Raw genomic sequence first — 15,582 nt, forward strand, 5'->3', positions numbered from 1 at the left:
ATGGGTAGAATCAGAAGGTACCTGTCAGGTTATATTGAATGTAGTTGTCCAAAACTTGTTCGCAGATACAAATGAAGAATAGGTAGAACTCCCCTGTTGTGTAAAAATATGGCACTGGGGTCTACTAGTACTAATACTGAAGTTACAAGTCAGCATGTAATTATTTCTCTGCTCATGTATATACTGACCATGATGGTTATATAGGAAGATTCTGAAGAAGAGGGAAAATAAAAGAATATCATTATTACAGCCATCTCCAGTTTTTATGTGCATTCATGTTATACAGAAAGAAATATTTCACTGTTGACACTGTACATATTTTCCACATTACAGTCCTTTGCATAACTGCATCTTCAGCTAAGTCATCTTTTCCTACTGGCAAGTTTTTTAGGCATTTGGGTCCCATCTACACACTCATAAAATCCCCCTCAAGCTTCTCTTTTCCAGGCTGGGGACTCCAGGCTCAACTGAATAATCTGTCATTAAAATATAATTCTTCTAGAGTCACTTAGAAAGTTAATATATTATGTTTCTTTAGGTCATTATGTTAGCTGAGACACCCATTCCATTCCAGGTGCTCGTGGCTGCTGTGCTTCCTAATGCACAAAGGCTCCAGGTGTGGCCCATTGCAGCTAGATACTTATTTAGCTGTTTTAGTCGCTGCTATTTTTTTGCCCACCTTTTTCTCTCTTCCCCTTTTCTCCTTCGGTTTCAATTTTATTGACATTTCTAAAAATAATTGTTTTCTGCAGTGGAGTTGCCCTTCTGTATTGCTTTGTTGGAAGAAAGACTTGTTGCCAAAGCTGAAAATCACAGCAGTGGGACTCCTACAGACAGATGCACGAAAGCATTAGGTGAGACTTAAATCTGGCTTTATTTCCTGTAACTTAAGCTACATTATTTATTGGTGTTTTTAGTATTGGATATTGCTTTTGAAATTTTTCTACTTTTCTAACCATCTTCAATAATTTTCACTTTCTTTGGGACGTCTGCTGTGGGAGAGTTTGGAGCTAAGCTGGGGAGTGAGTCTGAGGATCTCGGTGTAGTTCAGACCAGGAGCATAATCTAGATGTTTGAAAAGTTCCTCTGAAATGAACTTTTCTTTTTCTCTCCCCATTGATTTTAGAAGAAGCGTAAGTTGGGTGATATGCATCCTTCTCGGGGCATTAGTCATAACACAGACACGGTCTTGAAACCTCTCCAGTTGATACATCTGCACTTCTAAGTTTCAAGAGGATTCTTTCGGTTACTAATGGGACTTGCAAATGTGGCTTGTTAGAAACCTGGGTCCTCCCTGGCCTCTCTGAACTTCTCTATTGTGAACACGTTGCAGCACTGTTATGTATTCTCCTAATTGTGCAGCACTGGAAAACCTGCTCAGTAGGGACTTGTTTTTACCTCTGTGAAATGACACATCCTAACTTAATTGAAAGGGAAATGATTTTGCAGATTTACAGATTTATAAGGCTGAGAATCTGCATGAATGACTTTAATTAAAGTCATTTTACTGCAGAGCTTCCCATCGTTTCAATTGCTCAAATCTCTATACATGTTGCTCCTTCTAGCTTTTCACTTTGATTGCAGAGCTGTGTTCCAGCCCTTGTCAGCTGCCTGGTGTTGCTGAGAGGAGGTGGGATTATTTCAAATGCCGTGCAGAAATAAAAGTGGAAGTGTGGCCTTTCCAGATTTCTTTATTGTCTTGCTTTATGTGAGCAAATCTGCATTACCTGAGTCTAGCGATAAATGGAAAGAAATACAGTATCAGAAGAAAAATAACAAGGCTTTTACCTTTAGCCTTTTGTTAGTAAGCAGTAGACCACGTGGCAGTGATAAGAATACTCTGAATACTTTTAAGCAGATAATTGGGAGTCCCTCTCAAAGGGTGTTCAGGGAAATAGAATTAACGTGAAGACCTTATGTGTGGAGTAGCATGGTTGAAAGTTGAAGAGAGAGAAAGGTGAGAGGAATAACACTGTGGTTTTTTTTTTTTTTTTTTTTTCTTTTTGTCAGAGGGGCAGTAAGTTGATGTTAGAGACAGAAAAGGAAAAAAAAAAAGATACTAGGAAGTATTATAAAATGGCAATATTTTGCGATCCGAGGTGTGGAAAGGAGGTATCACGTTGGTTATGAGGTGAGTACTACGAGGAACAGTCAAGCATGAAGAAGAAAGGGCTGTTTTATCAAAGAGGCAGCGTGATACCTATGGAGATTAAAGAAGGAATCATGGTCTCTAAGCTGCTGGTAATTAAGAGGCAGTTGCATGAGCTTCGGAGTGAGGAGAAAAGCAGTTTTGTTCCTGCACAAAGGGTTTGCTTCTTCCTTTCATTTAGCAGCGTCGGCTCACTCATCTAGCAAAAATACAAGGAGGGAAATCAAAGTTCTTGTAAAACAATGTGCTTAGCTGATTCCTTGCCGCTCCATTCTGAGAAAATGAATGGAAATATGATGGTTTCGTATAGGAAACAAGCTGCTGCCTCGTCAAGAGATTGAGACTGAGCAGAATCGATTTCCCAGTGCTGTAAATCTGACCTGTGGTGAGGATGGTAGCAGGCTTGTTGGAGTTACTTGAGTGAAAACAACCCCAAAAGGATGTTTGTGCTCTCATGCTTAAGCAGGGAGGTAGTTTGCACTCCTAGACCTTTACTTTTCTGCCTTCCCTTTATAACACAAGCCTCTCTTTCCAATTAAAGTGGAAGTTGTGGTGAAAATACTATGAACTGCTGTCATCTTGGGCTGTAAAGAGAAGGAAGGATAGGAACCCTTCTTGGCTTGTCCCAAATTGCAGTGGACAAATTCCCAGAAAAAATTCCTCTTGGTCAAAACTGGCAACTGGTCAAAGCTGTGGCTTTGTGTAGGACAGTATTGGCAAATACTGTTTGCTTTTCTTTTTTTATAACTGCTTTCCTTCCGGAAAGGAAGAGAGGATTTTCTTTTTTTTTTCTTTTTTTGACAATTAAATGCATCTAAAATTTCTGGTTTATTTGGTGTTAAAAATCAAGACCAACAGTAAAGCCCCAGGTGGAGCTGATTGGGTGTATGTGTGGGGGCCCGTTAGTTGAAGACTCATTTAAGTTTCTGAATAAGTCAGAGGACAGCTAGCAGTGAGGTGTAAATACATAGACTATTTATCTAAGGAAGGACAAAGACATCAAACTGTGAAGATAAGCTCTGAATTATCATAAACTCCATTCCACATGAGAAACTGGTATTTTAATTCAAAAGCAAATATTCATAAGCCATCTTAGTTTATAATTTGAATATAATATGATGAAACCTGTTAATAAGAGACTAGTGGGATTTCTTTTTTCTCTTTTTTTGTCTCTTTTTTTCTTTTTTTTTTTTTTTTTGCCTTCACAACATGTGTCTGTGTAATGCAGTGTTAATGAAATAGCCTTTCAGAAGTAATAACCTCATGAATTTTAAGAGGAATTTTCAACATACTCAAGGATAGAGAAACAGGATCTTAGCTTGCATGATGAAATAGTAAGGGTTGGTTCCGAAACCTAAAAAAGCTTGAGGAAAAAAAAGCTTGTGTTGACTTTAGTCAATGAGTTGGCATATCTTTGGTTGGTAGTGGTGGAGGTACCCCCCAATACCAAATAATAATTCAGAAATCTGTGCAACATGTTGTGCAGCACGACCTGAAGCTCTATCATATTCTAGTGCTTTGAGATGTGTCATTTCATTTAATTAGATACTCCTCATTTTGTGGAAGACTTTTCCAAATCAAAAAAAATATATATTTTTTAAGTTCAGATGAAATTTTACTGCTGTTAATTGAATCTTGTTTTCCTTGTATCGTGGTTTTACTAATAATGTTAGTGAGCCTCAGTAGCTATTTACTTAATTTACCTTGGAATAGTACTTTTTTTTGGATGTGTGTAGCAAAGGGCATGGAATTACTTAGATTATTCAGTATGTCCCCAGTCATTCTCTTAGGAGTATAAAAATAGAAATGAAGAAAAAAGGTTTTAGAGGATATATGATTATGAATGAGATTAAGGTTGTGTGTACACACAGGTTTCTTTTTTCCTTCTGTGACTTTGCTCTATCTTTGACGTAAATGAATGAGATGACCTTCTCCTTGCAGAATAAAGACAAAGTAGGCTAGGGACTGTGTATAGTTTTTAAAGTGCTCTCCATAGATAAGAATAAATATCCTAAATAAATCACAACACTGCAGAAGTCAGGAAAAGCAGAAATTCTCATTCCTGTGAAATGGCAGACTGTCAATTCAGTGTTTTTTTTTTTTTTGTAGAAGTGTGTTGGAAGAAAAATTAATCTGCCACAAAAAGAAGATATCAAAACATATTGTTTTGTGGGCCAGAGAAGAGTAGAAAGGTGGAGTGGAAGTGATCCAACTCCTCAAGCTCAGAAATCCATAATTTACCTTTACTCCCAAATTGTCTCTAAAGCTTCCTTGCGTCTCTTCATTATTGCACAACTTGATGCTTAAATGTTGGCTTTCTTAATTCAGCACAAGTCATCCAAGTGCAAAGTACTTTTTGTTTTTCCATCGCGGTGTTGGCATCACTTGTAATTTTTCATCTGATGAGAGTTCAGGATATATATGACCTGTTTTTCTAGAAGTCTTGTACTTCCTTGTTTTTCATTTTCTCTGTTTGGTTTGTTTTGGATTCTGACTCCAACTGACATCCACTTTTCTTCTTGACTCCCGCTTTGTTTCCCATATCACCTCCCAACATTTCCTCTGAAGGTAATGCTAAGAGGTTAAAAAAAATCACATAACGCAAACCAGTTAGATACATATCATCATCATCATCATCACATTTCCAGGAATCTGCAGTCTTTTCAGTTCTTGAACACCTGCAAATTATCTTCTCCCAGGATCATTATTTCCAGAAGGTTTTAGGTAGATAGAAGTCTGACCCACAGCGAATATATACGATTATTTTTTTTTTACAGTTAAACTCAAGGATATGATGCTTATGTATATATGTAAGGTGTTCTAGCACACACAGAAGGTAGCATTGGCATCTTGACGTGTATCAGGATTCCTAGTGTCCAGCCAGACAACCTTGGTCTGTGGTTTGTGTCCTGTCCTGCATGGTTTCTGCTGCCTTTTTCAGATCTGCATCTGTCACCAAGGGCTTCTTCTGATTAACTTCGTGGTGAAATATCTCCTGGGCTTTGGTTCCCTCCCTGAGCTGCCCTGTGCAACACGCCCTGCCGAGACCTTTCAAGTCAACAGTGATCGTGGTGGCTCGGGCAGCCCACTTAGGAGATACGGCGTGCAGAGAACATTGCGTGATTTTCTAAATCGGACCAACATTTAATTTTGTTTTGAGTCTTATATCTTTAAAATGTCATATCTGAATCACTGCAGATTTGTGGGGAGGGGATCATATCATAAAATGTCAACAGCAGATTGGCTTAAATAGTGGCTGAGACAAAGTTGTCGTGCCGTTGAAGGCAGGTTCTTAATGGTAGTGTTGAAGAGCGCTGTGTCCCCTCTCCGAGAGGTTCTGACACAGCCTGCTGTGTCACCTCAAATAACATTTTCTCATAATCTCGCTTGACTCAGAAGCAGTGTCTCAGAAGTGTTTTCCCATGCAACTTTGGCAAGTGAGAATTGTCCTAAATGAACTCCTAAATTCCAGGAGCCCCCAAATAAAGTACGTGTGGAAGTGCAGGCCAGAAGCCACTTAGCTATTACAAATCACTGGCTTCAGGGCAAATTTATGCAGCTTGAGGAGCTGGGCTCATCTCTTTCTATTCATAATAAAGCAGAGCTTGAGAGGTCCTAATGCAAGTCTTCAACTCTTGCCTCTGATCCAGCAGTCATTGTCAAGCTGGGGCTTGGCTCTTTCTCCCACTTATTGCATGCAATGGGAATTAATTTGTCCCTGTGCAAGATTTGGAGGAAAAGAATATTGTTTCTCAGGGCAGCTCAGTCCAGGTTGCAAAATTAATTGTTTTAGGGTGTTACAGAAGCACGGGAGGCATTATATATAATATGGACCTCCACCCTAACCTTTCTCCTCCTGTGAAGCTGCATCGTCCCCAGCTTGTTGCTTCATTCCTTTCTAGCTCCCAAATATTAATAGAAAATAAAAGGCAGAGGGAGGAGGACTCTACTGCACTTTTATTTTTTATTTTTTCAAACATTTTGCTTCTTGAAAGATAAGTGGGCTCGTTGAGATGGCTGTTTCATACTCATTTGTAGTTTCCTCTGCTGCATTTCCAAACAGCACTCTCCTTTTCTGCGCTGTCACCTGCATACTTAGTATAAATCAAGCTTGCTCCTGGGGAAGGCTGCTGGAAGGAGGGAGGAGACCGACACCGCTCCAGCATTGTAATTCAAGAGATCTCCGGCAGCTTTTGCTGCCTCTCTCAGGATTAGCAGCAGTGAGTCCGTGTTTTTTTCCTTTGACTCATGATTCCCGCTCTCAAAGAACCCGGGCTCTGCTTCTGCTCGCTGCTACTAGCGGTGCACTTCATGTATAGCACAGGTGCTAGCTTCTTATGTACTTGTTATTTCCTGAGGCAAAAGCACCCACTCAAAATCCAGCCAAATTCCCCAAAGGAAGAGCCTGGGCATGCAGGAACTTATGCACTGATGCATCAAAATAATTTAACATTATGTTTTCTGTGAAGTTTCGAACTTGACTTAGATCAAATTTAACTATTTTCCAGAGCATGCAACTTCTGTTATTGCTGGGGAAGCTTCACTGTCCCAAGCTTCAATCAGAAAGGCCCTGTTAGAGGTTGTCACAAGCCCTCCAAGGTAAGTGCAATGAGACTGGCTGCCGTTCATCTCAGTTCTCCCTGCTCTGACAGTGAGCAGTAGTGGAGCACAAAGTTATGGCTAACCAAGCCGTGAGAGATGGTGCTATGATTCAGAACCCTGTCCACGTGCTTGGAGATTAATTGAGTGAAAGATACTCTCTGTGCAGCTTCAGCTAATGAATATAGCCCATCAGTCCAGGGAAACTCGTGACACGCACGTATCTTCATTGCTTTCCAGGGATAATCTCGGACAACTTTTGCTATGCTTCAGCTAGTTATCCATTCCTAGTTGTCCGTGTGCTCAGAAGCAAGGTGGATTATGCAGATTTGGGGAATTGGAGATTTTTATAGATGAAGGGCAGTATTACTGCATGACCTCAGTAAACGGAAGCTAATGGCATCTCATTGTCGTTGTATTGAATGATTTCTGGAGTTATTAATCCTCTCTCAAACGTAAGGAAATACGAGAGTGCATAAGAAATACTAGTTATGCTGCAACAAAGTAGTTAACAGGATTGCTCAGATGCTTATATGCAAACGTGGGGGAAGGACCATTCAGCTGCTTTGTCTTTCTGGGGACAAAAATATTAACCAATTAATTCTATTATCCAGTATTTTAACTCTTTCCTCTGAAGTCCCAGACAGGCAATATTTGTCTTTATTCATCTTTACATCTTGCAAAATCTTTCAGAGAAGAAAACCCCAATATTGACTTTTAAGCTGTTCTGTTATAACAGCATCCATTGTTTAGTAGCTCCTGAAAATCCATACTTTGCCTCATCTGAAGTTTTCTATCTCCAGTTATGAACCTTTTTCCAACTTGGGAGAATTTTTTCATGGCATATGGCACTATGGCATAGCCATTCCCTGTGTAGATACCAGGAGTTGATCACTGTATCTCTCTGGTGGTCAACTAAGGAGATTAAAAGGCACTCTTGTGAGTGAGTGATCAAAAAGCGAGTGACAAAAAGCATCACCTGCATTTGGGAAGAATTTGGCCAGTGCCATCAACTTTGGTACAGGCCCCAGAATGTTTTGCTCTAAAGAAATTATATATATATATATTTGTTCATCTGTAGACAGAAAATATTTGTTTTCATAATATGTACTTAATGTTGACCATTTAATATCAAATATAAAATCTTGTCAGTGTCACATTGGGCACTATTTCACTCATCTGAACTACATCACATGTGGAGACAAAGCTGAATCTTCGCCTCCTCCTTTCCAGGATTCTGCTGCTTGTTTGTTTGTTGGGGGTGGGAGATTGGTTGGTTTTAACTTACTGTGACTGCAACTGTCTATATCTTGATTCAAAATCTTTTGGAAGGTTTCTCTTAGTACTTACAGGAAAAGAGCTTTCCCCAGAGGATCATAAGAAAAAGCCATTTTGCTGTGCTAGGTAGAGTGCTGAAAATTAAAAAAAAAAAAAAAAAAAAAAAAAAACCCAGAGCATAGAAGATACCTTTTTAATATGTTGGTTACATGCCACAGATGAAGTTTACACTAATTAGAAATCATCTGGAGGCCCCGTAGCAGATTGAGTCTTCGGCTGGAAGTGCTTCCTGACAGGTGGTTCACCACAAAGCACCAGTACAATTACCTAACCCCCTGTTTGATTTGTGTAAGCCCTCATTACCACTCACATTATTTAATGAACTACGTGCTTTCCCTCGCCTCCCTGCAGAATGCAACCCTCCCTTCCAACTCAGCGACACGCTCCGTTCAGTCTTAACCCTTCGCTTCTGAGGGAAGGAAAACTTGGCATTAAGAAGGAAGCAAAGCTCAAAATAGAAGTGTCAAGCATAAGTGATGCATTTGAAAATGCCTCATATTTTGGAATTTTAACTATATAATCATGAGGGTTATTCTAATAAACATATTAGGTTACTTAGGTTTCATTTAACTTCAAATATATTTATTTTTTTCATGAATTGTAAAAAGTAACCATTTTACTGACTTAAATTTCTGTTCAACACAAAAACTAAGACCATAATGATAAAGATTTTTTCCTAATTTTTCAAAAACGCAGCACAGGTTTCATAGGTTCAAGAGCCATGCAACATGAAAAAGAAAGAGAGAGCTTCTGCTGCTTGCCAAGGAATTCCCCAGCTTACCAGAACTTTGCTCTTATGCACATTTGTGTATCCAGTACTCACAGAGTTACGGATTCTCTGCTTATTTGCAGTCTTCATCTTGCTGTTTTGATGTAAGACATTTCACAAAAGGAAGGTGTGTGGAGTAAAGCAGCTGCAGCACTGAATGGGTTGTGACCCACAGGAATCTTCTCTGTGCAGTTCCAGCCTTGATGCGATTACACTCTTCAGCAAACACACCGATATTGAAATCCTCCCTCCAACTGAACCTGATTATTACAAAAACCTCCTAGTGAACCCAGTGAAGTAAAAGCCTTGAATCCACAGGCACGGGGATGTGTATTTTATGCAGTTTCTCCAAGAAAATTATGTTAATCAGTCAGCATTTTATTTGGTTTTGTTTGTAGTTAACTCAAACCCTATTTTCTTTTCTAAAGGATTTCCGAATATTTCGGTTATACCGGGGTTATGGTGTCTCTCCCGATTACAGTGTTTTCTGTAGTATTTTCTTCACAGTAAGTAATACAGAAAGGTATTTCTTTAAAACCCGTGGTTATAGCTTTGTGGAGGGAGGAGGGACAGCATGGCTTGTCTTGGTGATTTCCCAAGTTCTGGTGGGGTTTGGCAGGGCAGAATAGTGAAAGAAATGTAAGAATTTCTCTTCTAAAAGAATGGGATGTGCTGGGGGCTCCCCACCATGAGCTGTCCGCTGGTGGGTCCCGTCTCTTTGGCATCTTCCCTCTCCTCTTTCAAGTTTCCACTGCAGGTTTTAAGGCAAAGCCGGGATACGCGAGCGCATATGAGCAGGCTTAGGCTGTCCGGGAGCTGTCAGAGGGATGTGAGTGTTTTGAGACCCCAAATCTAGCACAAGGGTCAGTGCAATTACTCACCGGGTGTCCAGGAACATTTATAGAGCAGCCAGATTGGGGCCTGGCAGCGTGGTGGGATGAGCTCAGATGCTGACTCTATCCTTTTTTTGGTTAAAAAAAAGACTGGCAGCATAGATAATAATTTTCCTTATCAAAGCTAATCATTCTCCCAAAGTGAAAAGACGTTTTATAGCATTCACTTAATTCAATTGCATTTTTAAGGTGTGTTATTGTGATCTTGCAGCCTTGGTTTGTATCTATACTTTTTGTGAAACAGTAATCTATTCAGAGGGGGAAAAAAATGTCTTTAAACGTTGACACAGAACTTATATTCTTGATCAAAAGTGTCTTCTGCTTGAGTAGCTGTGGGGATGGAATGAATTTGCGTAAAGCTGATCTCCCCCGGCATGTTTTCTGACCAATTATATTGTTGGGGACATCTTGAGCATCTCTCTTGAGCATCTGCTCTTTCTGGAGATGCCCTTAGTCCCACTCGGCCCCGTTGTGTCCTGCACAGAGCACAATCCGCTCCCTTTTGTCATTGGAAAAACTCTTTGACCTAGGCAGGCTATTGATCCGATAGGAAAAGATGCAAGTCTGGGTTTCATAACTCAATTTATAAAAACCACAGTAGGCAGGAAAAATTATGTAGAATTAGGCAGCTGGCCTAACCTGCCTGTATTTGCTTCCACAAAATAAACAGATAATGCTCAAGAACAGCGAGATTTAAATGGTGTCTCTGTTTGCTGTCAATTTGACAGTTCACCCTTACAACTGGTGAGAATGTTATTTATTGTAATAATCAGAAAAAAAGAAAAGAAGTTTCCTTATGCAAACAGCAATGTGTTACAGTTTGTCTGTCACCAGGAAAATGAAAGGAATGAGCACTGTGTCAAATGCATTTGCATGATTTTCAAAAATCAAATCAAATTCGCAATAAGCACAATAGGAGCTTTGCCTTTTGAGGGAAGCTCTGATTGGGCCTTGCAGAGAAAGATGCTTATTGAGCCAAAAGAACTAAAAAACAGGGGGGGGAAAATCAGACCACAGCAGAAAAATTCACGTATCTCCTGGTACTAAGATCAATTGCTCAAACAATATATACTATAACACGCTGGGGAGATAGAGCTAATCACAACCGTCTGAGAAAGTTGTGACACTCCAGAAAAATATTGCTGTTTCTACAGTTTTCTATTAATCTATTACAGCAAGATGTTGTTTTGGGGGCTTTGAAGCAGAGGAAGGTACTGGGAAGTGAACAACACGCATTGTCATAGAGTCTGATAAATATAGAAAGGAGTTAGCATCAAAAATAACGAGGCAGAGCACATTTACTCCCTCTGAATCCATAGTTTATCTGTGCAAACTGCTGCCAGCTCCTAAAATGTCATTCTCCCTTCTTTAATGTGGCCTTAAAATGACTAGCTCATCAAAGCAGCTTCTCAGATGCAATAGTAAAGGAAGTTTGGCAACGCAACACTAGCTAAAGTAACCCATTTTAGTGTTTCTCTTGTTGTTTGAAAAACTTATGCAATCAGACGGAAAAGCAGTGGCTGTGTAGAAATTCATTATTTGAGCTACACGAGTAGCAATCCAAATCTTTTCAAATTCATATGTTTACATTCTGTTTGAGGAATGGATATGTCTCTTTGCGTCTCCTATAGCAGAATTGTCTCCCTTTTCAGATTTGCTATTTCTTCTCTTCTGAAAGCAAATATGGTGCTGCGTTGGCGTATTTATCATTAGATTAGTAACACCTGAGAGAATTAGGTTATTACTCTTTCATGGTGACAGTTACAGGATGCTGGTCCTGTCTGAAGAACCCAAACTGTCTCTCTGCAGAACACCACTGAATTGCAGAGAATTCTCCAAATAGAGGGAGAGGAGGAATGGACTTTCTCATTAAACTTATTGGTAAAATTCTTGCTCGCGTTAGGAACTCTTGAGCAAATGGGAGTATTAACAGAAGTTCAACTTGCACTAGGTACTTCTAATATTTTGTAAGGGATTATTTCCAAGAATCTATGCATTTTTTTTGGTCTCAGTAATGACATATATTTCGGTCACGTTCTGTTTCTTTTGCACTAAAACTTCATGTATCTGCATACGGTGGGATTTTTTTCATGTTTCACAAATTATATATAGATTAGAATGTTTCAACAGCAACCTGCACCTGTGAATTTAGTAATGCTTGATTGTTATCCTAGCTTTGTTATCCTACAGGGTAAAATTAGTAAATCTTGCACCCTGCAGATCAAAAAATACTTAATATTTTGCGAGGGAAATTAATTAACCCTAAAACTTGTGATAACAAGTCAGCAGCTTGCTTGATATGTCTGTAACCACACATATATTCCCTGTTAATGGATCTCCTTTAAAGCGTGGCTTCCTCTGCTTCTTGAAGAAGGCTGCTTGTATAAAAACTTGATACAAAAGCAATATAATGAGATAAAAAGCAATACCAAGTATCATACAAAAGTGAATAGAAAGGGATGGCATGGACCGTAATGCAAATACGAAGCTAGGTTTATTCCTGCAATGTGACAGCTTGGCAGGTTGTGCCACCCTGCTGTGGAAATGAGCTGCTGTTGTCACTTTTCTGGTGACTTTGGGGGATATTGGGCTGCAGGTAACCCAAGGAGCAGCTCACCCTGCAGCAAGGGCTGGTACAACCTCAGGCATCCAGGTGAGACTGTTATTCGTGGTCACTGAAACACCGAGGTTGAAACGTGTGCGCCCCTTCCCAAGGTCGTGTTCTGAAAATGTTTAATATTCTAAGAAAAAAATGAGTTCGGAGGTCAGAAACTGAATATCTCTGCTTTATTATTCTCATAGTGTGATGACTACAATAGGCAGTTCTACCTGTTAAATTCTTTGTTTTATTCTGTTTTCATTTAAATATATAGATACATAGATAGGTACATACATTTGCTTCTTTTGGGTATATTTTGTAAGATAGAGATGTATTAAAAAGATGCAAAAAAAAGTATGAAATATTCCATTATATTTCTAAATAATATTTATCTTAAATTACTGTTGATCTATGAAAGGCAATTTGGAGAGGTCACTGTCTCCCCAGCTCATGCAGGTCTGGGGAGGCATTAGTGATTTTGTCTGCTTGACAAGTTCTAAAATGATTTGAGGTTCTATAAATTCAGGTTATAATCTTACTTTCTGGAAATATTGCTGTTCATGTCCAAATCTTACTAAAAAGGGGTTTCACATCTTTGGAACTGTCTTATCAAATGTCAAAGATGTGAAATGTCTTTTAATATGCTTTGGACTTTAAAGTCCATCAGGAAATAATGCGGTTAATGTGTTTTATAGGCTTTTTTTTTCATTTTTATTTATTGCATTGATACATTTTTGCTCACTTTCACCAGAATTGTTTTAATTTATGGTTTGCTAAAAGCAAGAAACCCCCACAAATAAATAAACAATTTTTCCAGTGCACAGATTTTTGTGTAACAGATTTTCTCAGGCACTTCAGTTGTTTGCAGAGCTGTGCTATTGCCATAAGAATCTCTCTTTTTTTTTTCTTTTCTGAGTCCCATTGAGTATCCAGTGGCACCGACTCCCTCTTTTTCTCACTGTCACTCCATAATAAATTCTGTAATATCAGTATTGTACTTAGAACTCCACTAAATGTACTTATTGTAACAACCGCGACAATCATCCATACAGCTTCAGTAATTAGCTGTGCTAATTACAGTTGGGATGTAGAAAGGGAGATTGTGTGCAACATTGAAACTAGAGAAATTAAAACAGTTTTATGGAACTATTTTGTTCTTTTGGGGGACTGCAGATCTTAGTGAAGCATTAGCTAATTAAAACCACCAGGATGGTTCCTGAATAAACCATTAAAGCTAAAGGTTACTTTCACACTTGACTGGTGTGTGTCAAACATTTTTTATTTTTTTTCCCCAATCTGTAGCCCTTGTGGAATATGGATTTTAAAATACTGTGCACAGTGGGAAGAATGAGCCGTGTTGTAACCGCAGATCTGTGTGGCTTAAGAGATCCTGAAGAGACTTCTCCTGTGTGGCCATTTTCCTGTTTCTGCTTGGGACACGTTCAGCTCTTTGTCATAAACTGATTCTGCAGCTCAGTCCCCTTTCTCATTGCCCATCACCATCAGTCTGGGCTGACAGTACCAAGAAGAACTGGACAGCACCAAGGAGCTGGAGAGCAGGGCTGCTGCCCTCAAAGGGGATTTTGGGAAACACCTCCTAGATGCAACTCAACACTTCTCTTGCCTTCATCTTCCTCGCATCTTGAGGCAATTTCATGTAGAGCTCTGCTGGTTTTACGAACACTGAGTAATCCCTTGATGGGCACCATGAGAGGGGAGGGCAGCGCTGACAACCAGGGGCAGGCTGCGGGGTTTTGTTTGGTTTAGCTGAACACAACATAAAGCAATTGCAGAAATCAAAGCTACGGAACAAAACCACATTGGAAGGCAACAGGAGGGACATGGCTCAGCGCGGGCGGAACATCCCTTCAGCTGCATCCTGCTTCCCCGGGAGAGGAAGGGGAGCTGGTGTCTCCCACTGAAGAGCAGGAGTGACACCCACGTGGGGCTGGTTAACTCCTATTTGCAGAGCAAAACCCTTTCTCCATTACAAGACACAGCATCAGTGCTGGAACTGTTTCCAATATCTGTGATTAAAAGGCATCAAAATGCCAGAGACAAGGTGTATATATACGAACAAAGAATTTTCACAGGCATCAAGGAGGGGGAAAAAAAGAGCTCCAAAGATGAGTTCTGTTGCTTCCCGCTTATGGGTTGACTGATGACACGTCTACGTCTACATAATCTAGTAAGGCAGTTATCAAATCTCACCTTGAAAGATTTATGAGTTTGCTTCTATTTGAGCAGTACAAGTGATCTCGTGTTCAAAGATTTGGAGAAACCTCATTGATATGTGTCTCAGGCGTGTTTTTGACCTCTGTAAAATGAACATCAATCAAATGCTGATTTATCTGAAGAAGTTCCATGACTTTATTGTCCAGACTGTGGAAAAATCTGTTCCTTCAATCTGGATATACTAAAATATTCCTACCTATTATCAATGCTAATTCTTCTGTTCTTGCTTTGAGTTTTACTGGGGAATAAATTTCCACCTGAGGATGAGAAGGATGGACAGGAGGGGTAGAAGGGAGCTTGAGGAGTGAATTATTGTATTGCTCAGTTGTCCTTTTTGTCTTCAAAATTTCTGCTCCTTTCTCCAAAGAGCAAGTATTTCTGTAATGAAAGGGGAGAACTTTCCTCTGGAATGTAAGGGTAGCAGTTAAGAAAAAGTATTAAAATGCACCATAGGTAAAAGATGTAAGAGCAGATGTAACTGAATATTAATGTTATAGAAGAAAAGACTTTATTTTCAAGACGAATTTTAAGAAACTTCATCTTGTATCCGAACAGTGGATATTCACCTTAAAATACGTATACCTAGATTGTTTACATTAAAAAAACAATTATTTTCCATGTAATGGCATTTAGTGGATTTCAACACTTGTACATTCTTTCTCAGTGATATTATGAATAGTAAATAGAGTCTCTCAGTTGGTTTCCTGGCTGCTGGAAGTTTTGTTTTCCCATTTTCTTCCCTTCCTTCTAGATCGTAAGAACAGTAATCAACATTTCTTAATAGTGTACTTTAAACGTACTGTACTTAACCTTTTGAACTTTGGTTTATTAAGTTTGAATGTAATTATACTCATATTTGTATATATAATTTACTATATTTAGTTTTTCATCTAAAATTTACATTCTTAATTTCGAATTTCTAAGCTAGGTTTAATTTAATGAATATTAAGAAATATAGTACACTCAGATAACTGGGTTTAACACAAAAAGTTAAATTTGG

At 39.2% G+C, this 15,582-nt stretch overlaps 1 long non-coding RNA gene across 1 annotated transcript; it reads left to right on the top strand.

Moving 5' to 3' along the window:
* Positions 1–702: 702 nt before the first annotated feature.
* On the top strand, positions 703–14,017 carry LOC112952467. Its single transcript, XR_003250381.1, has 4 exons — positions 703–854; positions 6,213–6,369; positions 6,658–6,748; positions 13,650–14,017. It is a non-coding gene; the product is annotated as an uncharacterized LOC112952467 (long non-coding RNA).
* Positions 14,018–15,582: the final 1,565 nt, after the last annotated feature.

The sequence above is a fragment of the Nothoprocta perdicaria genome, unplaced genomic scaffold, assembly GCF_003342845.1.
Source record: "Nothoprocta perdicaria isolate Ctin4 unplaced genomic scaffold, notPer1 scaffold_4, whole genome shotgun sequence".
Taxonomy (NCBI): domain Eukaryota; kingdom Metazoa; phylum Chordata; class Aves; order Tinamiformes; family Tinamidae; genus Nothoprocta; species Nothoprocta perdicaria.